Source organism: Dasypus novemcinctus, chromosome 22, assembly GCF_030445035.2.
Source record: "Dasypus novemcinctus isolate mDasNov1 chromosome 22, mDasNov1.1.hap2, whole genome shotgun sequence".
Taxonomy (NCBI): domain Eukaryota; kingdom Metazoa; phylum Chordata; class Mammalia; order Cingulata; family Dasypodidae; genus Dasypus; species Dasypus novemcinctus.
This window is the reverse complement of record NC_080694.1, coordinates 67349317-67376251: the sequence shown is the minus strand read 5'-3', so window position 1 is coordinate 67376251 and position 26935 is coordinate 67349317. Positions and strand designations below refer to the sequence as shown.

Genomic DNA, 26935 nt, shown 5'->3' with positions numbered 1-26935 from the left:
GCTGGCCAAGATGGCGGAGCAGCTACATCCGGCAGCGGACAAGATGGCATTAGGGGCACTTCCGGTTTAACGGAAGATGGCGACCATGCAGTTTCCGGGCCCGAACCGGATGCTGACTGGGCAGGAAGAGGCGGGTAAAGGTGGGAGGAGGACAAAGGCGCCGGCGAAGAAGAAGCCGGATGCGCGCCATCTTGGGCAGAAATGGAGGAAGAAGGCGGGAGTTCGCCATCTTGGAGAGTGGCAGGGGTGGTTTCTGTCTGCTGCGGAGAGCTTGGGCGGGGAGGTTCGCGCTCGAGAGCGGCAGCAAGTTGGTCAGACAGAGAGTCATTGTCGGCGGGCTCATCGGGATCACAGTCTAGAGGCCGTTTGGGAGAAGCTTCATAAACGGCTTCTGTTGGAGCGCCAAGGAGACAAGCGCGAATGGCAACAAGAACAGGTAAGAGGCCTGTTGGGAAGGCGTGTTTCTCCTGCTCCATGGCAGAGGTGACTCGATCTATGAGACGCGAGTACGTATCTGGGCTCCAGAGTTGACAGGTGGCGAGCCATGGATTAAAAGGGAGCAAGAGATCCCAGTACTTTTGGAGCTGCCGCAGGGAGACACAGACTCCATTGGCATCGAGCAGGGCAGCAAGGGCCCTGACTTGAGGCGCCTGACGCAATGACAAAGAGGCACCCATGACGAGATAGGAATGGGACGATGGCGAGGGGTCCCTACCTGGAGATGAGGAAAGCTGTCACGATCACAGCAGCAGCAGCAGAGAGGGGCCAGGGGAGGAGCTGCCCCACGTTGTTGGGCGCCAATTGTCGCTGAGCGGGAGGGTTTCAACTTCGCTTAGGCCCGAGAGTCAGGGGGGCTTGCTCCTGCTGATCCTCCGGCGGGGGGTGCCCCAAGAGGGAGCACCGGATCTCCAGGCGTGGGGGACGCGCAGTTGAGGAAAAACCACGGAGACCGCTTGAGCGCAAGAACAGGTCTGCTTGATTGTGGAAGTACACTTAGTTATATAGGGTTGGGTAGAGGGAGGAGTGTGATGAAGGGAGGGTTATCTACTGGGCGGCTGTGGATAAGCTAAAGCTGATGGATCGACCTGAGGTAAGCAGTTACTGGGGAAGAGGGCAGATTGTAGGTTGGCAATATGGGCGGGACTGGCGGGAAGGACGGCGGAGGCTGGAAGGGGAGGAGGGGTGGAGAAAGGCGGTAACAGGAGGTATTATAGTAACATTAAGTAAGGGAACGTATTCTGTGAAGGTGAAACTTGTCCTAATATAATTATAGTCTACATGGTTATAAATAATTATAAGAAGTTTATGGAAGCATTGTTTGAATTAAAGTGTTTATATGGCTAATTTCAAGAAGTCATTATTAAACAGAAACTGAATTGATAATACCAAAAATTAATTTTGTAAAAGGAAAAGTTTTGGCAGCCAGCCTCCCCTGCCAACTTGTTTCTAAAGACTGTTTCTAGTATTGCATGCTACTAGGTATTTAAAATAAAGTTATTTTTACATATACCCAAACTAAGTCATTATTTTGTTAAGTTTGTTTAGTGTTAATGGTAATTGTATGTTGTAAGAAGTTTGCTTGGAGACAGTTTCCAAAATCATTTTGGTAACTTACATATGTAGGATGTATAGAATGTGTTTTTATTATTAAAGAAACAGAAAATAATTTTGTCCTACAATAAAATGATTGGTTATTAAGGAAGAATAAAATGTGGGACAAAACCTGAATGAAAACTGAAAGTGCATAAGGTTCATGGAAAAGGAATGTTTATGGTTAATGTTGAGTAAGATTTGATGGGTCTATCTATAAAGTTTTAAAAGCTTTAGTATCAAATAGTATATTGATGCAAAGTTAAAATTTTGTTTTTTCACAAAGTTTCTCAAGTTATTAGTCTTTTTTAGTAAAAGTTTATAAAGAGTTTTTCTCCTGAATAATCAGTATACAAAGAAAGTCTATTTTATCAAAATAGCTTCTTGTACATTAACTTTCTTGTTTCCTTGGTTTTTTTAAGAAGAAGCAAGTCTCATCACTTTTAAAGGAATATAATAATGTTCAAACCTGCTTTCTCAAAGTCAGATCCTGAAAAGTATCTTTTTATTTCAAACTATTGCAAAAAGTTTCTTTTACCTTGAAAAAATTAAAGTAATAAAATAGTTAAGTTCCTTTAATATATTATGTTGAATAGAAAGTGTTTAGAAGTGTTATAAAATTAAAGGGATTATTTAACCCTCTGTTAAGTAAAGTTATATGAGTAAAAAGTTCATATGAATACTTAAAGAGTGTATAAAATTCCTGGATATTTACCAATGTTTCAGCATAATACTAGGCAAAAATACAATGTTATTAATCATGGTTGTAATTATTTAATACTATGTGTCACAGAAACAACCTCTTACCATAAATTAAATTAACATCATTGTAGTATGCAGCAGGCCCAAAGATTGCTAGTTTGTTGCAAGAAATTAATATCCAATTGTGTCACTATCACTTTGCTTTAAAACTTGCTAAGACTTTTTTTCGTATTTCCTTAGGCAAGTCAAGCCAGACTGCTGCATTCTCCTACCTGTAGAAAAGTCAGCAAAGGACTTTTGCAGTGCTTTCCCCAATGCTGTGTGCATAGCCCAACCTTCTGTGCTGGCCCAGTGGCAAAGAGTCTGGCTGCATAGAAGACCTTTGTGGCTGCAACCCTACTGATGACATTACATTAACCACTAATCATTTTTTCAGAATTAAAAAGAAACATGAGAGACAATAATATCTTATCTTAAGAGCCTAAAATAGGCATACAATTAGGAAAAGCTGCAAAATTCCTGCTGCTCTATCAAATTCTTAAATGTTGTTTGGTTGGGTAAGACAAAACTACACCCCTCTGCTGTAATTGATAAAGTACAATGTTTTCTCATGTTAATGGTGTTTGTAATATTGTTGAATATTTAAAATCTTTCATCCCTCACTTAGCTCAAATATTAACACATTCTATGTGTTAATTGGGAAACATCTTTCATGGGAGTAGGAGAACTTCCAGCAGGCTCCTTTAAAAAAAAAAAGGAGGGAGAAGGGAGACAATGACTTAGCCTATGAATTGGATGTGGCCAGCACCAATATTGGCTTTGGGTGGGGTTTGTGACAAAGGCAGCATTCTAAACAAGTACCCCTTGGGTTTTAATCACAACTCTGGGATGGGCCAAAAGTACAATATATAAAAAAAAGCAATTGTGTGTGGCATAGGAAGCCCTGCTGAAAGTGAAAGGCTTAACACAATAGTATCTGGTCACTCTGAAGACTGCCATCCCTATCTAGGGGTGTATTTCAAATACTAAAAACAAGACAGAAACAATGAACTGTTGTGACTCACCCTCTGGGGGAAATATCTGTGGAAGAATATCTGGGACACATGCCAGCAGTGACAGGTAACTGTCTATCATGTCCCTGCCCACTCCTCTAATGTCTCTCTTAGGACTGCTGAGGCAGATGCCTTCATGAAGATCCAGAGCCCTATCATTGAGACCTGAGAAGAAGCAGAATGGCTCCACCAGAGAGATGAACATCTTGAGTACCAGACCTTGTGATGCCTAGCCCAGCAGTTCTGGCTGCCTGTTACTTGCCAACAACTCATGACTTCACCCATGAGTGTCCATTGGGCTCTCTTCAATGACTAAGACATTGGACCCCTCCTGCTCTTGGGAGGGATGAGATGTGCTTTCATTGCTGCAGACATTGCAACTGGACTTTTATAGCAAAACAACTACTATTTTCTGACTAGAAAATGAATCCTCACACCAATGGACCAATTTTAGATTCAACACTGAGTTGTGGCTCCAGATCCAGCAAAGATGCTAAGAGCAGGACCAATGAAAGCATTGAAATTATGAGTTAAATTTCCTGGTGCCCCACAGCCCAAAATGGGGGAGTAACAATAATTTGTCACTGCCTATGCCTCAAACTATACAAACTGGGGAAAATGAGGTCATTTTTGATCAAGCACTGGCCTATATAGCCTTGCTGTTGGGAATCTTCAGCCCATGAGAAATGAAAGTCTATTCATTAAATGTCTGCTAGTTGGAAGTCTTATTGTTTGTTGTTGTATAATCTACTACAGTTATAGATTATGTACAAAATGCAGCTTTGAGCTTGGTAGAAGAATTACAAACCACAAATACGTGTTTATGCCTACATTGTGATTGGAACATATCTAGTTTTTGTGTGACCCCCTATGTATATAATAGTAGTGATATTCCTTAGAAATCAGTGAAACATCATTTGCATGGTCATAAAAACAATTTAAGCTTAGATATTTCTCAATTACAAGCCCAAATAACAAGCATTCAACATGCTCATTTGCAATTGCTTTCTGCCTCACAAATTATGACAGGAATTGTGGATGGAATAAGATCCCTAAACCCTATGATATGGATTAAGAGTTGGGGAATGAGTCTTCTAGGAGGTATATTAATTATCTGTTCCTATCTGTTTTGTAGGTATTTAGTCCTCAGATGCATGCTACAAACCCTTCAGGGTATGAAGCAGCAAGAAATCTCCAAATTTACCTTTACTGGTTTGCAAAAACAAAAAAGGGGGAGATGTGGGAAAATAGCTTGAATTTGAATGTGGGAACCTGGCTTGAAGTTTAAATGTTTCCATAATGCAGATAGAAAATGAGGGCTTAGAAACACTGGTCTAGACTAGATGGAACACTGGTCAGCATGAAAATTGTTTGCATGTGGAGACATTTAAACTTTGTTATGGCCTGCTTCCTAGCATTGCTGATGTTACAGCTTTAATAAAAAGCAGCCTTGAAAATATACATAGATAACGACTGCTTTGTAATTTCTAATAAATACAATGTGGAAACTAGAGTCAAGGCTCTCTGTTCCAGAAGCTGTTGAGTCCCTTGGTTCCATCTTTATTTTCTATCTTGTGTCTTTCTTTCTGTACTTTTATTTCTTTAGTTCTGTGTCATCTTCTCTTCATGCAAAGCTATTGCTGAGCTGGTCTCAGCATTTGTATTTTTGAAACTCTTTTTGTGAAATTGAAACTGAGCATAGTGATACATATTGCCTAAGAGTTACCTCCTGAAACCCTCCTCACTGCTCAAATGTGTTCTCTCTCAAAGCCAAATTCAGCATATAAATGCACTACCATCCCCCCAGAGTGGGACATGACTCCCAGGGTTGAGCTTCCCTGGCATAAAGGGAATATTTCCAAGCACTGAATACTCATGTATCTGAAAGGCAAATTTTAACTTTAGCTATTGAAGAGATGGAAAACAATGAATACCTAAATCTTTATTTGAAATTTTGATTCTTACAGGAAAACAAAACATACCTTCAAATGGACATGAGGCCAATGAACTCCTGGAAGGTTTCTTTGTTCCTGATAACTCGCAAGCACTGCTGGAGTGCTGAATAAATTCTGGTAAAGAGGTTCTGAGAAAGTGTGTTGAGACAGTAGCTGCTAACACATTGTTCTGTTTGAAAACACAGCAGAAACAGATGTTAGAAATATGTGAGCTCTTTCCCGGAGGTTGGGGCTGCACACAGGATGCTTCCCCCTGGGACTGTCTGGCCCGGCAGCAGTGATTCCTGAAGGCTTTACTGCACTGGGGAGTTCCCAAGCCTTAAGAGGGTGGTTTCGGGGGCTTGCAAGGTGGGAGGTGACTGGAAGTTGATTTGGTGAGACAGTTACAGAGGAGCTTCTTGCAAGAGGTGGAACTTTCGGTTTCTGACATGGAGGTCAGAAGTTTTAAGAGGAACCCTTCCGCCTAGGGCTGGTGGCTCATCCGTGGCAGTCCCTGAACACTGTGAAGTGCAGCAGCACTGCCAGCAGGCTGTTTCAGGGGCTTGCAGGGCACGAGGTGTCTGGAAGTCGATTTGGTGAGACAATGACAGAGGAGATTCTTGCAAGAGATGGAACTTTTGGTTTCTGATATGGAGGTCAGAAGTTCTAGGAGGAATCCTTCCATCTAGGGCTGGTGGCCCATCCACAGTGGTCCCTAAACTCTGTAGTGTAGCAGCACCCCCAGCAGGCTGTTTCAGGGGATTGCAGGGCAGGAGGTATCTGAATGTCAATTTGGTGAGACAGTGACAGAAGAGATTCTTGTGAGAGGTGGAATTTTGAGTTTCTGACATGGAGCTCAGAGTCTGTGGGCAGGATCCCTCCCCCTAGGTCCAGCACCCAGCTGCAGGGATCCCTGAAGGCTGTGTTGTGCTGCAGTGCTTGAGGCCCCCTGTTAACTGGATGCATGGTTCCTAGGTCTGTGTCCCCTAAACCCTGGTGCCCCATGCTCCAGAGACTCACACACCTTGAGTATGCAATATCACAGACTTCCCATCCCTGAATCCACTGTGTCCTGAGGTCCATCTGCTTGATTATCCTATCCCTCAGCATTTGTGTTTTGTTTTGTTTTGTTTTTGTCTTGGTTGCTAATATTACATTATCTCCTGGTCTTTTCTCCCAATTTATCCCCCAAGAGCCTTTTTTGTTTATTTAGGTTTTTTTCCTCCTTTTCTGTTTCTTGCATGTTTCCCTCCCTTTTCTTTGCCCACCCCCTTTTTTCTTCTCTTTTTTTCTTTTCTCTCTTTTTCTTCTTATTTTATTTTATTTTATTTTATTTTATTTTATTTTATTTTATTTTATTTTATTTTATTTATTTTTATAATAGGTGCTGCAGGGAGCACTTCCCATTTCCTGTGTTTCCTCAACCTCCATTTCCTCTTTTCTGTGTGAATTGATTTTGGCCACCTACACTATTCCCTTTCCCCCACATCTTGCTATCCTCCATCATCTACTGTCTCTCTTACTTTCCACCTCCCTTTCTTTGGCCCCCAAATTGTCTAACATTTAAGTTCCAATACCTTTGTTCTGTTTTCTGTCTTTTATCCACTCTTGATAATATTGTCTTTCTTTTCTCTTTTCCTCTCTCATGAAAACACTGGCCTTTCAATTCATTCTATACTCCTCCCCATATTCAGTTGACTATCTCATTATAGGTACTCTACTTACTGCTATAACTCTATGCAACTTACACGAGTCTAATATCCATTCTCCCAGATCTCACATTGTTGCTCTGTTAACATTTATTACTAATACTACTTTACATATTTACTTTTCTTAGTCATTTTGCTTTCCCTGGCCCTAATATTTTCCTTTAAAGTGAACTTAGCCAGGAACAAGAAATTAGAATAAGAAGAACAAAGTGACAAAGAGAAGACATAACACTTACACAAGAACAACAACTAATTAATCCCCAAGACTAGACAAAGGGTTAAGGAATTGATTAAACCCATCAAGATAAAATGATGACCAGACAGCAACAAAAAAACTACAAACCAAACCAAAAATCTGGAAAACATGGCTGAATCCAATGAACAAACTAAAAACAAGGAAGGGGAGCAGAACATTGGACAAGTAATTAAAGATCTCAAAACATGTATTAGAGTTGAACTTAGTGAAGTAAAGGAAGAGATTAACGATATGAAGAAAACACTTGGAAAGGAAATTGCAGACATATGCAAAAAGATAACAGATATGATGGGTATGAACACCACAGTTAAAGAAATAAAAAATACACTCTCAGCAAACAGCAGCAGATTAGAAGAGGCAGAGGAGAGAATTAGCGACGTGGAAGACAGTACACCTGAAATCAAATAGATAGTAGAACTGATCGACAAAAAAGATAGAAAAAATCCAGCTAGGACTTAGGGACCTGAATGACAATGCAAAACACATAAACATACATATTGTAGGCATCCCAGAAGGAGAAGAGAAGGAAAAGGGGACAGAACGGGTGTTGCAGGAAATAATGGCTGAAAACTTGCCAAATCTACTGAGAGAGATAGAAGTACATGTCCAAGAAGCACAATGCACCCCAAACATCATAAATCCCAACAAGCCCACCCCAAGACATATACTTGCCAAATTATACAATGCTCAAGACAAAGAGAAAATTTTAAAAGCAGCAAGAGAAAAGAGAACCATCACATACAAGGGAGGCTCCATAAGATTAAGTGTGATTTCTCATCTGAAACCATGGAGGCAGGAAGGCAGTGGTATGATATAGTCAAGGTACTAAAAGAAAAAAATTTCCAACCAAGAATACTCTACCCAGCTAAACTAGCATTCAAAAATGATGGAGAGTTCAAAATATTCACAGATAAACAGAAATTGAAAGAGTATGCCAGCAAGAACTCTGCCCTTCAAGAAATACTGAAGGGAGTTCTGCAGGAAGAAAGAAAAAAACAGGAGAGGCAGAGTTGGAGGAGGGTGTAAGGGCAACAAAAAGAAAACACAAAGAGAAGGAAACAAACAAACAAAATATGACAAACACAAGTCCAATCATAATATGGCTAAGAAAAATAATTCCTTGAAAGTAATAATACTGAATGTCAATGGATTAAACTCACCTATCAAAAGATTCAGACTGGGACATTGGATAAGGAAATATGACCCATCTATATGCTTTCTACAAGAAACATATCTTAGATGCAGGGATTCATGGAGGTTGAAAGTGAGTGGTTGGAAAACAATCTTACAAGCAAACAATAACCAAAAAAAGGCAGGAGTAGCTATATTAATATCAGACAAAATAGACTTTAAATGCAAAACAATTGTGAGAGACAAAAATGGATACTACATATTAGTGAAAGGGACAATCTCTCAAGAAGAACAAACAATCATTAATATTTATGCTCCTAGCAAGGATGCCTCCAAATACATGAGGCAAACACTGAAAAAACTAAGTGAAAGAATAGATGCCTCTACAATTATATTGAGAGATTTTAATACACCACTATCAACTTTGGACAGAACATCTCAAAAGAAAATCACTAAAGAAACAAAAACTTTGAATAGTGTATTAGAGGAGCTGGATCTAATAGACATGTACAGATCATTACATTTGAATACAGCAGGATATACATTTTTCTCAAGTGCACATGGATCATTCTCCAAGATAGACCATATGCTAGGCCACAAACAAAGGCTTAATGAATTCAGAAAGATTGAAATCATACAAAATAATATCTCTGACCACAGTGGATTGAAGCTGGAAATCTTCAAGGGCCAGAGGGCCAGATTTCACACCAAGATTTGGAAATTAAACAGCACACTCTTAGAAAAACAGTGGGTCAAAGAGGAAAATTCAAAAGAAATTAACAACTACCTTGAACCTAATGAAAATGATAACACAACATACCTAAACTCATGGTATGCAGCAAAAGCACTATTGAGAGGGAAATTTATAGCCATAAATTCATACATCAAAAAAGAAGAAAGGAAGCCGAATTGATGATACATCCACAGAATAGACCCCAGTGAGTGAAGGAATTGTGGGAACATAAGATAGAGTTTGAGGATCTGATTTCTCCCATAGGGCTGGCACCCAGCTGTGGGGATCCCTGAAGGCTGTGTTACACTGCGGTTCTCCCAGGCTCCCTGTTGACCAGATTTGAGGTTGCCAGGTCTGAGTCCCCTAACCCCTGGTGGCCCACACCCCAGAGACTCACACCTCTTGAGTCTTCAATATCTCAGACTTTCCATCCCTGAATTCATCATGCCCTGAGGTCCATGTGAGGCCCTTGAATGCCCTAGCCCTCAATGTTTGCTTTTTTCTTTTTTGTTTTGTTTTTATTTTCATTTTATCTTATTTTTTATTTTTTTAATGTCGTGATTCCTAGCATTGCATTATCCCCTAGTCTTTTCTCCCAGTGTATCCCTCAAAGTCTTTTTTTTTTTTTCCAGTTATTTAGGGTTTTTTTTTTTTTGGTTGGTGTTGCTGTTGTGGTTGCTGTATATCTTTTTTTCTTTCCCCTACCTGTTCCCCGCCCTTTACCCACCCCCTTTTTCTTTCTTCCTTTCTCCTCTTTGCTTTCTGTTTTTTCTTTCTCTCTTGTGCCTCATTTTCTTCTTATTTTATTTTATCTTAATTATACAATAGGTGTTGCAGAGAACACCTCACATTTGCTGGGTTTTCTCATCCTCCACTGCCTCATTTCTGTGTGAATTGATTTTGGCTACCTACACTATCCCCTTTCCCCTACCTCTTGATATCCTCTGTCATCTACTGTCTCTCCTATATTCCACCTCCCTTTCTTTGATCCACAAAGTGTCTAACTCTTAATTTCTAATACCTTTGTTTTGTTTTCTGTCCGTTATCCACTCTTGAAATTACTACCTTTCTTTTCTCTTTCCCTCTCTCATGAAAACACTAGCTTTTTAATTCATACCATATTCTTCCCATATTCAGTTGACTACCTCATTATAGATACTATACCTACTGCTATAATTCTACACAACTTACATGAATCTAATATCCATCCTCCCAGATCCCATATTGTTGCTCTGTTAACATTTATTGTCAGTACTACTTTACACTTTTTCCTTGCTTACACAATTGCCTTTCCCTGGCCCTAATACTTTCTTTTAAAGTGAACTCAACCAGCAATAAGAAACTAGAATAAGAAGAACAAAGTGACAAAGAAAAGATATAACACTTACGTAAAAACAACAGCTAATTAATCCCCAAGACTAGACAAAGAAGCTAAGGAACTGAATAAACCCGTCAAGATAAAATGATGAACAGACAGCAACAAAAATTTACAAACCAAACCAGTAATCAGGAAAACATGGCTGAATCCAATGAATGAACTAAAAATCAGGAAGGGGAGCAGAACTTCGCACAAGCAATGAAATATCTCAGAACATTTATCACTGACAAAATTAATGAAGTAAAGAAAGAGGTTAACAACATGAAGACAACACTTGGAGGGGAAATTGCAGACATACACAAAAAGATAACAGATATGATGGGAATGAACACCACAGTTCAAGAAATCAAAAATACACTTGCAGCAAATATCAGCAGACAGATATCAGTGGCAGAGCAGAGAATTAGTGATGTGGAAGACAGTACATTGGAAATCAAACAGATAGTACAATTGGTCGATAAAAAGATAGAAAAAATCCACCTAGGACTTAGGGACCTGAATGATAAAAAAAAAAAAAATGCTCAAACATAAGTATTATAGGCATCCTAGAAGGAGAAGAGAAGGGAAAGGGGTCAGAAGGAGTGTTGCAGGAAATAATGGCTGAAAACTTCCCAAATCTACTGAAAGAGACAGATGTACATATCCAAGAAGCACAGCACACTCCAATTGTCATAAACCCCAACAGGCCCACCCCAAGACATATATTTGTCAAATTATCCAAAGCTCAAGACAAAGAGAAAATTCTAAAAGCAGCAAGAGAAAAGAAACCATCACATACAAGGGAAGCTCCATAAGATTAAGTGCTGATTTCTCATCTGAAACCATGGAGGCAAGAAGGCAGTGGTATGATATAGTCAAGGTACTAAAGGAAAAAAATTTCCAACCAAAAATACTCTATCCAGCTAAACTAGCATTCAAAAATGATGGAAAGTTCAAAATATTCACAGATAAACAGAAACTGAAAGAGTATGCCAACAAGAAACCTCCCCTTCAAGAAATTCTAAAGGGAGTTCTGCAGGAAGAAAGGAAAAAACAGGAGAGGCAGAGCTGGAAGAGAGTGTAAGAGCAACAAAAAAGACAAAAAAGAAGGGGAAAAAAAAGCAAACAAAATATGACAAACACAACTCCAATCAAAATATGGCTAACACAAATAATTCCTTGAAAGTAATAACACTGAATGTCAACGGATTAAACTCACCTATCAAAAGATTCAGACGGGACATTGGATAAAGAAATATAGCCTATCTATATGCTGTCTACAAGAGACACATCTTAGACCCAGAGACTCATGGAGGTTGAAAGTGAATGGCTGGAAAACAATCATACAAGCAAACAATAACCGAAAAAAGCAGGAGTAGCTATATTAATATCAGACAAAATAGACTTTAAATGCAAAACAATGGTGAGAGACAAAGAAGGATACTACATTTAGTGAAAGGGACAATCTCTCAAGAATATCAAACAATCATAAATATTTATCCTCCTAACAAGGGCGCCTCTAAATACATGAGGCAAATGCTGGAAAAACTAAGTGAAAGAATAGATGCATCTACAATTATAGTGGGGGATTTTAATACACCACTATCAACTCTGGACAGAACATCTCAAAAGAGAATCACTAAAGAAACAAAACATTGAACAGTATATTAGAGGAACTGGATCTAATAGACATATATAGATCATTACACCGAAACACAGCAGGATATACATTTTTCTCAAGCACACATGGATCATTCTCCAAGATAGACCATATGCTAGGCCACAAACAAAGGCTTAATGAATTTAGAAAGATCGAAATCATACAAAATAATATCTCTGACCACAGTGGAGTGAACCTGGAAATTTGCAAGGGTCAGAGGCCCAGATTTCACACCATCATTTGAAAATTAAACAGCACACTCTTAGAAAAACAGTGGGTCAAAGAGGAAATCTCAAAAGAAATCAACAACTACCTTGAACCTAATGATAATGATAACACAACATACCTAAACTCATGGTATGCAGCAAAAGCAGTACTGAGAGGGAAATTTATAGCTATAAATTCATACATCAAAAAAGAAGAAAGAGCAAAAATTGAAGAACTAACTGTATATTTGGAGGAATTAGAAAAAAAACAACAACAAAGTAATCCAACAGGAAAAAGAAGGAAGGAAATAACAAAGATAAGAGCAGAACTAAATGAAATAGAAAATAAGAAAGCACTTGAAAAGATAAACAAGACCAAGATCTGGTTTTTTGAGAAGATCAACAGAATTGACAAACCTTTAATGAGACTAACAAAGAAAAAAAGAGAGAAGATGCAAATACACAAAATAAGAAATGAGAAAGGAGATATCACCATTGACCCCACAGAAATAAAGACTATCATAAGAGGATACTTTGAAAAACTATATTCCAACAAAAATGACAATTCAGAGGAAATGGACAAATTCCTAGAAACACATAAGCAGCCCATATTGATGAAAGAAGAAATTGATGATCTTAACAAACCAATCACAAGCAAAGAGATAGAATCAGTCATTAAAAATCTCCCAACGAAGAAGAGCCCAGAGCCAGATGGCTTCACAGGTGAATTCTACAAAACATTCCGGAAAGAACTAACACCAATCCTGCTGAAACTATTCCAAAAAATCGAAACAGAAGGAACATTGCCTAACTCCTTCTATGACGCCAACATTACCCTAGTACCAAAGCCAAACAAAGACACCACAAGGAAGGAAAATTACACACCAATTTCTCTAATGAACCTAGATGCAAAAATCCTCAGCAAAATACTTGCTAATCGTATTCAACAACACATTAAACAAATTATACATCACGACCAAGTGGGATTTTTCCCAGGTATGCAAGGATGGTTCAACATAAGAAAATCAAACAATGTAATACACCATATACACAGATTGAAGGAAAAAAACACATGATTATATCTATAAATGCAGAAAAAGCATTTGACAAAATACAGCACCCTTTCTTGATAAAAAACACTCCAAAAGATCGGAATACAAGGAAAATATTGAACACAATAAAAAGTATATATGAAAAACCTACAGCCAACATCGTTTACAATGGAGAAATCCTAAAATCCTTCCCTCTAAAGTCAAGAACAAGAAAAGGATGCCCATTGTCTCCCCTTCTATTTAACATTGTCTTAGAAGTACTTGCTCGATCACTGAGGCAAGAACCAGAAATAAAAGGCATTCAAATTGGAAAGGAAGAAGTCAAAATTTCATTATTTGCAGATGACATGATCCTATACATAGAAAACCCTGAGAGATCTACAACAAAGCTTCTAGAACTCAAAAATGAGTTTAGTAAAGTCGCAGGTTATAAAATCAATGCGCAAAAATCAGTAGCATTTCTGTACACCAATAATGAGCAACATCAGGAGGAAATCAAGAAACAAATACCATTCACAATAGCAAATAAAAAAATCAAATACTTAGGAATAAATTTAACTAAAGAGGTAAAAAACTTATACACCAAGAAGTATACAAGACTGTTCAAGGAAATCAAGGCAGACCTAAATAAATGGAAGAATATTCCTTGTTCATGGATAGGAAGACAAAATATTATTAAGATGTCTATCCTACCAAAACTGATCTACACATTCAATGCAATCCCAATAAAAATCAACACAGCCTACTTTAAGGAAATAGAAAAACTAACTATGAAATTTATTTGGAAAGGAAAGAAGCCCTGAATAACCAAAGACATATTGAAAAAGAAAAACGAAATTGGAGGAATCACACTACCTGACTTCAAAAGATACTACAAAGCTACAGTAGTGAAAACAGCATGGTATTGGCATAAGGAGAGACACACAGACCAATGGAATCGAATTGAAAGTTCTGATATAGAACCTCATATATATGGCCATATAATATTCGATAAAGCCACCAAACCCTCTCAACTGGGAGAGAATGGCCTATTCAACAAATGGTGCCTGGAGAACTGGATATCCATATGTAGAGGAATGAAAGAGGATTACCATCTCACACCTTATACAAAGATCAACTCAAGATGGATCAAAGACCTAAATATAAGAGCCAAGACCATAAAGACCTTGGAAAGCAGTGTAGGGAAACATCTACAGGACCTTGTAATAGGAAATGGCTTCATGAATATCACACCAAAATCACGAGCAGCAAAAGAACTAGTAGATAAACGGGACTTACTCAAAATTAAAGCCTTCTGCACCGTAAAGGAATTTTTCAAGAAAGTAAAAAGGGAACCCACACAATGGGAGAAAATATTTGGAAACCATATATCTGATAAGAGACTTACAACTTGCATATATAAAGAACTCCTATATCTTGAAAATAAAAAGATAAACAACCCATTTAAAAAATGGGAAAAAGATTTAAACAGACACTTCCCAAAAAAAGAAATACAAATGGCTAAAAAGCACATGAAAAAATGCTCCAAATCTAGAGCTATCAGGGAAATGCAAATCAAAACTACAATGAGATACCATCTTACTCCCATAAGATTGCCAGCTATGAAAAAAACAGAGGAATACAAATGCTGAAGAGGACGTGAAGAAAGGGGAACACTCATCCACTGCTGGTGGGAATGCAGAAGGATCCAACCATTCTGGAGGACAGTTTGGCAGTTTCTCAAAAAACTAACCATATATTTGCCATATGACCCAGCAATACCACTGCTGGGTATATACCCAGCAGATATGAAAACAAGGACACAAACCAATATATGCACACCAATGTTCATAGCAGCACTGTTCACTATCACCAAAAGTTGGAATCAACCCAAATGCCCATCAACAGATGAGTGGATCAATAAAATGTGGTATATACATATAATGGAATACTACTCGGCTTTAAGAACAAGCACACTACAAACACACGTGATAACATGGATGAATCTTGAGAACCTTATGTTGAGTGAAGCAACCCAGGCATTGAAGGACAAATACTGCATGACCTCAATGATATGAAATAAGCAACCTGCCTCAGAGAGCTAGAGACTGGAAGATAGGCTTACAGGAAATCAGGGGGTGGAGGAAGGATGTGAACCGACGTCTGCAGGGGTGGAATCTGTGATGAGCTGGCGATTAGTATGAGCACAAAGAAGAGATAAAATGGGGGCAAGGGGTTGCCTTTGGGTGGGGCTTTGCGGGTTTGAGGGGGGCTGGGGATGGGCAGATGGGTAATAGTGCCCAAAAAAGGGGGGGTGGGAGGGGCAACATACGAATGTAGGAGAGTGTCAGGTGTTGGTTGAGAGTAAAATACTGAGAAAACAGTATCAAAATGTAATTAAGAGGGTTACCTGTTTAGGATGCTCAGAGGGGATGGTCTGACACAGGACGGACTACGGGGGAATGTCTGAATGCTCATTTTGCGAGGTTGGGTTGTACCATTGGATAGAGACCCAAGTAGCAAGAGTGGGGGTGGACCCACATCCTGGGGAGGACTAATGCCATCAAATAGAGGGAACTGTATCTCTTGAGAGAAAGGATAGCTCCCAGGGCATTACGGCAGTTGAACAAGTCAGGCCCTGAACACTGTTGCAAGTATCTCTAGACGTGGCTCCTCGGGAAATGGAGATTGGCTGTCGCTGTGGGCCCCAAGGGGAAGGGAAAATGGATGTTAAATGGATGGAACCAAGGTAAATGTGGGGGTAAGAGAGGAGTTTCATGAGAGTACACAAGGATGGATATAAAACATGTTATATTACACCATAAACATATAGGGGATGACAGACTAATAATGTAAACCATAATGTAAAACATAGGATAACTAAAAATTTAGAAAACTGTATATCCTAAAGTATGGACTAAAATGTAAGCACAGATGTCACCTTGTTTGAAAGCTATTGTCTCAGAGTCTGTACATCAGTTTAAGTAAATATGTTATCAGTAAGTTATAAGAATATCGCTGTGGAAGGGAAAAGGTTTTATGGTGAATGTGTGGGAGTACTGTATATGGTATATATGAATTACTGTGATCTAGGGCTCTTGTGAAGAGAAGCTCAATAATTAGGAAAAAAGAAAAGAAAAAGATAGGATGTAGAATCTTTCCAAATCAATACCTATTCTAGATCTAACCTTTAAACTCATCGCTATATTTCATTTTACTAGTAAGGGATCCTGACATTATATTGGACTTCACTTTTTCAGGAAGTTTTGGAACACAGAGTTGTTCAACAATGGCAGTGGAGGAATACTGGTATGGGATGTTATTGACAGGTGATATATGGTTGAATGGGAGTTATACAGGGCATATGTCCAGGGTGCATGGTAATGTTTGGATATACTCATAGTGGCAACAATTAAAAACAACAGCTGGGGGGATCCTGAGTTTCTGGCCAGGGGTGCTCTCTTGTGGTCCCTAGGGGAGCAGTGGCAGTCCCCCAGGTGCAACGGTAAAGACCAGGAAGAAATGAAGGTCCAACAGTGAGCCCCTGATACTAATGACTATGCTTGTGAGCCTATACGCCTGAAATAAGAACAAGGGCTAGAGCAGCACCGTGCCTGGGAGTTTCCTCCTGACATTCTTCATGTTACTCAAATGTGGCCAGTCTCGAAGCCAAACTCAGCATGTAAATGCAATGCATTCCCCCCAGCATGGGACATGACACCCGGGGATGAGTCTCCCTGCACCGAGGGATCACTACCAAATACCAGCTGATGATGCAACTAGAAAATGACCTTGAATTAAAGGTTCAACCTGGACCAGCAGAATATCTCTGTCTACATATAATAACAGGAGTTTAAAATGCTATTTGACCTAATGTAAGGGGGAAATTGAAAGGAGAAATGAGTTTATATGGCTATGAGTCTCTAAAAAAGAGTCTGGAGGATGTCAGAAGGATTGCCCTTATGCACACCTGAGCAGAGTCTCAGAGACAGATAAAGTAGATACAACCCCAGGTATTGGTTCTTTTGAGGGCTAAAGAGACCCACAGGTTCTATGGTCATGGCAGATGCGGTTCACTGCCATGTCAGTTGGCCCTTCTTTGGAGCTGGTGCTTCTGCGTGATGGAGCTGGACACAGATGGGATCTCTTTACACAAGACTTTCATGCTACCTTACTGGAATTGTAGTTGGTGCTCGGCTTTAAGATATATCTAGGGGATTTGAATCTCTGGACTGACAATATGATAGCCAGGCCCTGAGCCTCAACAGGCTTCAACTCCTACAGTCTGATTTATTGGACTTACCCCACTCAGCTAACATGGAATTGAAGAACATCAACCACCACACCATGGAGCCTAGAGTGCCTACAACTGAAAGCAGGAGGATTGCATCCAGGATCCATGGGGAATCTAAGCCTCCGCTTGACATAGATGTGCAATGGACACAACCAATCCAAGGTCCACAGAGAAAATGTGGCATTGGTGTGGGAAAAGTGGACATGGTGGCTGCTGGGTGCGGGGAATGGGAGGAAGAGATGAGATGTGGAGGCGTTTTCAGGACTTGGAGTTGTCCTGGGTGGTGCTTCAGGGACAATTACTGGACATTGTAGATCCTCCCAGGGCCCACTGGATGGAACGTGGGAGAGTATGGGTTATGATGTGGACTATTGACCATGAGGTGTAGCGATGCCCAGAGATATACTTACCAAATGCAATGGATATGTCATGATGATGGAAGAGAGTGTTGCTGTGGGGGGAGTGGTGGAGTGGGGGCGGTGGGGTTGAATGAGACCTCATATTTTTTGAATGTAATATTTTTAAAAAATGAATAAAAAATTTTTTAAAAAAGAAGAAAGAGCAAAAGTTGAAGAACTAACTGCACATTTGGAGGAATTAGTAAAAAAAAGAACAAATTAGCCCCACAGGAAGAAGAAAAAAAGAAATAACAAACACAAGAGCAGAACTAAATAAAATAGAAAATAAGAAAGCACTTGAAGATAAACAAAACCAAGAGCTGGTTCTTTGAGAAGTTCAATAAAATTGACAAACCCTTAGGTAGAATAACAAAGAAAAAAGAGAGAAGATGCAAATACACAAAATAAGAAATGAAAAAGGAGATATCACCACTGACCCCACAGAAATAAAAACTATCATATGAGGATACTTTGAAAAACTATATACCAACAAAAATGACAATTCAGAGGAAATGGACAAATTCCTAGAAACACATAAACAGTCTATATTGATGAAAGAAGTAATTGAGGATCTCAACAAACCAATCACAAGTAAAGAGATAGAATCAGTCATTAAAAAACTCCCAACTAATAAGAGCCTAGGGCCAAACAGCTTCATAGGTGAATTCTACAAAACATTCCGAAAGAACTAACAGCAATCATGCTGAAACTCTTCTAAAAAATCGAAACAGAAGGAACATTACCTAACTCATTCTATGATGCCAACATTACCCTAGTACCAAAGCCAAACAAAGACACCACAAGAAAGGAAAATTACAGACCAATTTCTCTAATGAACCAAGAACCAAATCCTCAACAAAATACTTGCTAACCATATTCAACAACACATTAAATGAATTATACACCATGACCAAGTGGGATTCATTCCGGGTATGCAAGGATGGTTCAACATAAGAAAATCAATCAATGTAATACACCATGTACACAGATAGATGGAAAAAAATCACATGATTATATCTATAGATGCAGGAAAAGCATTTGACAATATACAGCACACTTTCTTGATAAAAACACTGCAAAAGATTGGAATACAAGGAAATTTTTTGAACATGATAAAGAGTATATATGAAAAACGCACAGCCAACATCATTTCAAATGGTGAATTCCTAAAATCCTTCCCTCTAAGGTCAGGAACAAGACAAGGTTGCCCACTCTCACCCCTTCTGTTTAACATTGTCTTAGAAGTACTTGCTTGAGCACTGAGGCAAGAACCAGATATAAAAGGCATTCAAATTGGAAAGGAAGAAGTCAAAATTTCATTATTTGCAGATGACGTGATCCTATACATAGAAAACCCTGAGAGATCTACAATTAAGATTCTAGAACTCATAAATGAGTTTATTAAAGTAGCAGGTTATAAGATCAATGTGCAAAAATCAGTAGCATTTCTGTACACCAATAATGAGCAAGCTCAGGAAGATATCATGAAACAAATATCATTTATGATAGTCAATAAAAAAATCAAATACCGAGGAATAAATTTAACGAAAGATGTAAAAAACTTATACACAGAGAACTACACAAGACTGTTCAAGGAAATCAAAGAAGACCTAAATAAATGGAAGAATATTCCCAGTTCATGGATAGGAAGACTAAATATTATTAAGATGTCTATCCTACCAAAACTGATCTACACATTCAATGCAATCCCAATAAAAATCAACGCAGCATTCTTTAAGGAACTAGAAAAACTAACTAAAAAATTTATTTGGAAAGGAAAGAGGCTCCGAATAGCCAAAGACAAATTGAAAAAGAAAAATGAAATTGGAGGAATCACACTACCTGACTTGAAAACATATTACAAAGCTACAGTAGTGAAAACAGCATGGTATTGGCACAAGGAGAGACACACAGAGCAATGGAACCAAATTGAGAGTTCTGATATAGATCCTCATATATATAGCCATATAATATTTGATAAAGCCACCAAACCCTCTCAACTGGGAGAGAATGGCCTATTCAACAAATGATGCCTGGAGAACTGGATATCCATATGTAAAAAAATGAAAGAGGATTACCATCTCACACCTTATACAAAGATCAACTCAAGATGGATCAAAGACCTAAATATAAGAGCCAAGACCATAAAGACCTTGGAAAGCAGTGTAGGGAAGCATATACAAGACCTTTTAATAGGAAATGCCTTCAAAAACTTCACACCAAAAGGACGAGCAGCAAAAGAACAAGTAGATAAATGGGATCTCCTCAAATTTAAAGCATTCTGCACCTCAAAGGAGTTTGTCAAGAAAGGGAAAAGAGAGCCTACACAATGGGGGAAAATATTTGGTAACCATATATCAGATAGGAGACTTATAACCTGCATATATAAAGAAGTCCTATATCTTGAAAACAAAAAGATAAACAATCCATTTAAAAATGGGAAAAAATTTAAACAGACACTTCTCCAAAGAAGAAATACAAATGGCTAAAAAGCACATGAAAAAATGCTCCAAATCTAGAGCTATCAGGGAAATGCAAATCAAAACTACAATGAGATACCATCTTACTCCCATAAGATTGGCAGCTATGAAAAAAACAGAAGACTGCAAATACTGGAGGGGATGTGGAGGAATGTGAACACTTATCCACTGTTGGTGGGAATGCAAAAGGATCCAACCATTCTGGAGGACAGTTTGGCAGTTTCTCAAAAAATAACTATATATTTGCCATATGACCCAGCAAATCCAATGCTGGGTATATACCCAGTAGAACTGAAAACAAGGACACAAACCGATATAAGCACACCAATGTTCATAGCAGCATTGTTCACCATTGCCAAAAGTTGGAATCAACCCAAATGACCATCAGCAGTTGAATGGATAAATAAAATGTGGTATATGCATACGGTGGAATACTACTCAGCTTTAAGAACAAATACACTACAACCACACGTGATAACATGGATGAATCTTGAGAACATTATGTTGAGTGAAGCATCCCAGGCATTGAAGGACAAATACTACATGACCTCAATGATATGAAATAAGTAAACCAAGCTACCTCAGAGAGCTAGAGACTGGATGATAGGCTTACAGGAAATTGGAGGGTAGAGGAAGGATGTAAGCTGACACCTACATGGGTGAAATCTATGATAAGCTGGAGGTGAGTATATGTACAAGGAAGGGACAAAACGGGTGCATAAGGTTACCTTTGGGTGGGGCTTTGTGGGCTTGAGGTGTTCTAGGGATGGGAGGATGGGTAATATTGCCCAAGAAATTGGGGGAGGGTGGGGCAACATACGAACATAGGAGATTGTCAGGTATTTGGTTGAGCGTATAATGCCAAGAAAACCTTTCCAAAAATATAATAAGGAAAATTACCTCTTTAAGATACTTAAAGGGGATAATCTGATGCAGGACAGGCTCCTAGGGAATATGTGAATGCTCATTTTGCCATAGTGGGTTATATCATTGGATATAGACCCATATAATGATAGTGAAGGTATACGCACATCCTGGGGAGGACTGATGCCTTGAAATAGAGGGAAATGTATCTCTCAAGAGAAATGGTGGCTCCCAGGGCATTAGGGCAGTTAAGCATGTCAAGCCCTCAACACTGTTGCAAGTATCTCTGAACATGGTCCTTTAAGCAATGAAGATTGACTGTCACTGTGGGCCCTAAGGTGAGGGGGAAAGAGGTATCGAATAGATAGAACAATGTAACTGTGTGGGCAATGGAAGAGTTTCGCAGGAGTATGCAAGGATGTTTATAAGACATGTAAAATTACACCAAAAATATATAGGGGCTGATAGGCTAAAATGTAAATCATAATGTAAAACATAAGATAACTAAAAATTTAGATAATTGTATAGTCTAAAATATAAACCACAATGTAAACACAAATGTTACCTTGTTTGAAAGCTATTGTCTCAATATCTTTACATCAGTTTCAGTAAATATAGTATGAATATGTAAAAAGATTATTGCTGTGGAAGGGAAAAGGTTTTATATTGGATATGTGGGATTACTGTATATTATATATGAAGTACTGTGATCTAAAACTCTTGTGAAGATAAGCTTAATAATTAGAAAAAAGAAAAGAATAAGATAGGATGTAGAATTTTTCCTAATTAATATGTGTTCTATATATAACATTTGAACTCATTGTTATATTCCATTTTACTCTTAAGGGAACCTGGCAATATATTGGGCTTCACTTTTCAGAAAGTTTTGGATCACAGAGAGGTTCAACAATGGCAGCGGAGGAATACTGGTGTGGGATGTCATTGACAGGGGACACATGGTTGGCAGGGAGTTCTCCAGGGCATATATCCAGGGTACATAAAAATGTTTGGATATTTTCATAGTGGAAACAATTAAAAACAACAACTGAGTGAGTGCTGAGTTCCTAGTCAGGGGAGCTCTATCACAGTCCCTACAGGAAGAGCAACAATCCCCTATGTGCAATGGCAAAGACCAAAAAAGAAGGAAGGTCCAACAATGAGCCCTTGATACTAATGACTATGCTTGTGAATCTGTGCACCTGAAATAAGAACAAGGCCTAGAGCTGCAGTGTGCCTAAGAGTTACCTCCTGAGAGCCCCCGTGTTGCTCAGATGTGGCTACTCTCAAAGCCAAATTCAGCATGTAAATGTGTTGCCTTCCCCCCAGCATGGGACATGACTCCTGTGGATTAGCCTCCCTGGTGCTGAAGGATTACTACCAAGTACCAGCTTATGATGTGAGTAGAAAAGGACCTTGAATAAAAGGTTCAACTCAGACCAGCAGAATATCTCAGTCTACATATAATAACAGGAGTTAAAAATGCTTTTTGACCTGAATTAAGGGGGAAATGGAAAGGACAAATGACTTTATATGGCTATTAGTCTCCAAAAAGTGCTGTGAGGTTATCAGAAGGGTTGCCCTTGTGCACACCTCAGCAGAGTCTCAGAGACAGATAAAGTAGATACAACCCCAGGTATTGGTTCTTCTGAGGGCTATACAGACCCACAGGTTCTATGGTCATGGCAGATGGAGTTCAGTGCCATGTCAGTTGGCCCTTCTTTGGAGTTGGTGTTTCTGTGTGATGGAGCTGGACTCAGATATGATCTTTTTTCACAAGCCTCTCCTGTTACATTTACCAGAACTGTAGTTGGTGTTGGGATTTAATGTATACCCAGGGGACCTGAATCTCTGGACTGGCCATATGATAGGCAGGCCCTGAGCCTCAATGGGCTTCAGCTCCTACACTCTGGTTTATTGGACTTACCCCACTCAACTAAAATGGAGTTCAAGAATGTCAACCACCACACCATGGAGCCAAGAGTGCTTACAACTGAAAGCAGGAGGATTGCATCCAGCATCCATGTGGAATCTAATTCCCCCCTGTAGGGTGGCACCATGTGGGAGTGCGGCGACAGTAAGGGTCCGCTCGTCTCCAGGCGCCGGTGCCAGTCGGACCCGGGTGGCGGGAACGGGCGTTAAGGCCCTCTGCTTGGGGTTCGGGCGTACTGCCCGCCCCTCTGCCCAGCTGCACCCGCTTCCCCCTCGGTGGCCTAACCCCGCCTCTCCCCCGAGGGCCACCGCCGCCATGACAGCCCCGCCTCGCTGCCGCCAAGAACCCTGGCTACCCCGTCTTCTGCCCGCAACCAGTGATGCACCCCTGCACGAACCTATCAGCCATCTGCCGCCCCCCGGCCACGCCCCCTGCCCCTCCCCTGTCTTCGCCCTATATTAACTGCTGTACTTCCTGAATAAATCAGACTTGCGCACAGATCCTGGTCTCCTCGGTAGTCTTCTTCCTACCGCGCGTCCTCCGCACCTTGCCGGCCCCGGAGCGCCTTCTCAGAAGGCCCCTCCGTGTGTTGCAGCCCTCCGCCCGAGCCCACACTGCCCCTGCAGTGGCCCTCCGGGCGAGTCCACACTGCGACACCCCCCTCTTGACAGAGATGTGGAATGGACACAACCAATCCAAGGTCCACAGGATGGAGAAATACAATATGGATTAGAGTGGACTTACTGATATTCTATTCATGAACTATTGTGATTAGTAATCAAAGAAAATGTGGCATTGATGTGGAGAAGTGGCCATGGTGGCTGCTGGATGTGGGGAATGGGAGGGAGAGATGAGATGTGGAGGTGTTTTTGGGACTTGGAGCTGTCCTGGGTGGTGCTGCAGGGACAATTACCAGACATTGTATGTCCTCCCATGGCCCGCTGGATAGAATGTGGGAGAGTGTAGGCTATGATGTGGACCATTGACCATGAGGTGCAATGATGCTCAGAGGTGTATTCACCGAATGCAATGAATGTCTCATGATGATGGAGGAGAATGTTGCTATGGAGGGAGGATTGGGGTGAGGGTGGTGGGGGGTATATGGGGATCTCATATTTTTTTAATGTAACATTAAAAAAATGAATAAAGACAAAAAAATAAATAAAATGAAATAACAAATCCCTCCCCCCCATAAAAAAGAAAAACATAAGCAGCCTACATTGACCAAAAAAAAAAAAAAAGAAATATGTGAGTGCTGCAGTCCAGAAGAAATCCTCAGGGAAGTGAGAGATTCACTTCTTTTCCATCATCACTGATGATGTGGTGGACATTGCAGGGGATGAGCACCTGTCTGTTTTGGTGAGGTTTGTCGATGAATCTCATAATTTGAGAGAGGAATTTGTGGGCTTTCTGCCTTATGAAGCTGATGCAGAAATTTTGGCTGTGAAATTTCACCCTGCAATAACTGAGAGGTAGGAACTGAACATGTAGTGGACAGGCTTACCTTTTGTCCAGTTGATTTTCTTCCAAAATGAAAGTTATTGCTTCAGGACTTCTTGAGAAATTTCCTCAAGTTGTCTACATACTCAACACTTCCTGTGCCTTAAATATATGGTTAGTAAAATCAGTGCCTGTGATCGCAGTATGTGTTGCATTGGGAACAATTGAGGAAGTTTCTTTTTTTTCCCATAGATCACCACAACTACTAGTAGAACTTGACAGTGTAATTTCTGTCCTTTTTCAGAGCAATGAAGAAAGGGGAAATGAACTAAAAGAAATTTTATATTCTCAATGGACCAAAGGGTGTGATGCTTTTGAAATTTTAGGTGGTCTCCTGCAAGCACATGTTTTATGTTAGGATAGTTTGAAAAGTGAGACAAATGTTAGATGGAATAACTGTACAGCTGGGTGAGCATTTGCACTCTCTAGTGCAGTAACAGATTTTGATTTCATTGTTACCATTGTTCTTAAGAATGCCCTCTTTTACAAGAGCCTTTGGGGAAAATCTCCAGGCGCAATTCTCTGATATCTTCTTTGCAGCCAGCAGGTTGACTGCAGTGCTACATTTGCTCAATAAGTCATGGCAATCATTGCAGTTTATCATGAATTTTGGTTTGAGGAAGCCATAAATTTGGTAGCCAAACTTGATATACAAAGAAAACTCCCTGGAAAATTCTGCAGGGCTTACCAAAATAATGTGGAATCTCAACTAACCTCTAAGAGTGACTATAAAGAAACCCTAAGTGTTTGAACAGTGGAGCATATTATTCAGGAACTTAAAGATATATTCTCAGAACAGCACCTCAAAGCTCTTAAAAGCTTTTCTCTGTGCTCCCTGTCATGCGGCAGCTCAACACATCAGAGGAAACACCATGGTGACATGGATAGAAGTGACCTACCCAATCCTGACAAACTCTCAGCTGAGTTTCATTGTTGGAGAATCAAGTGGAAACACAGAGGGTAAAATAAGAGCTTCCTTCCACCATTTATGAAACCCTCCATCTGCCTGATTTCAAGTTTTTCCCTAATGTGAATGCATTATCGAAGGTCTTATGTATTCTTCCCATGATGAAGGTTGAGAATGAACGCTATGAAAATGGGCAAAAGCATCTCAAAGCATACCTGAGGAGCACTTTGACAGACCAAAGATCAAGTAACTTGGGTTTGCTTAATATAAATTTTGATATAAAACAAGATCTAGATTTAATGGTAGACACATATATCAAATTCTATATGACTAGGTCAGGGCTTCCTACAAGTAATTCAGAAACCATTGAAAATACATAAAACTTTTAAAATAGGTTTTCTCTTCTAGTTGGAGAAAAAAATGTAAGGTGTATGTGGGCTGCTTAATTACTGAATACCTTTACCTATAGGACTCCCATTGAATACATCAGTCATTAAAAATCTACCTATTTTAAGGGCCCCTCTTTGAACTCTCATGCTTTGAAGACCCATCCATTCTTCCAGAAGATAGCAGTGAAAGTGCCATATTTCATTTCTGTGTGATCTCTTGGTGGCACGCTGGAATTAGTTAATCATTTTAGACATAACATTCATCATCACTGTGGATCCAATCATCAGGTTATCAGTTTGATTATCAGTACTTTGAAGAAATAAGTTTCAAGGAATTATGGGAGGAAAGAAATACATTTTGTAAAATGTAACAGTGAGATTTATGACTGACTTTTAACTAGTAGTAGTTTTAAGTATATTTTTAAAAAATTGTATTGGACAACTAAGGAATTACCAGAGTGAGAAAACCTGAGCTTGCAAAGAAGGATTTCGGTGTAGATTTGTCTTTATCAAATGAAACTAAAGGAGCAAGTTTCATCTCAAATACCTTTTCCACATCTGGTTGTTGCTGTTTACATTCCTTTCTTGAGCCTACACCTTCATAAGCTTTTTAGCGGGTTTGTGTTGAACACTTCTGTTTCATGGGAAGACACTGTCAAGAGGCCATGGATACTGACAGCTGATTTGTCTCTTCTATTTTCATAACTATATCTACTGCACATCTTTATTTATAAGCAAAGCCTATAAAATTAAGTGTTTTGTGGTTTATCTAGGAATAATACAAATATTGAAGTTATTTTTGGTGAAGAAAA

At 39.5% G+C, this 26935-nt stretch overlaps 2 pseudogenes; one reads left to right on the top strand and one right to left on the bottom strand.

Annotated features, from left to right (window-relative positions):
- The window catches only part of LOC139437353 (protein RUFY3 pseudogene), a 196255-nt pseudogene that overhangs the window by 71388 nt on the left and 97932 nt on the right, over positions 1-26935 (bottom strand).
- Positions 77-26114, top strand: LOC139437279 (52 kDa repressor of the inhibitor of the protein kinase-like; annotated as a pseudogene).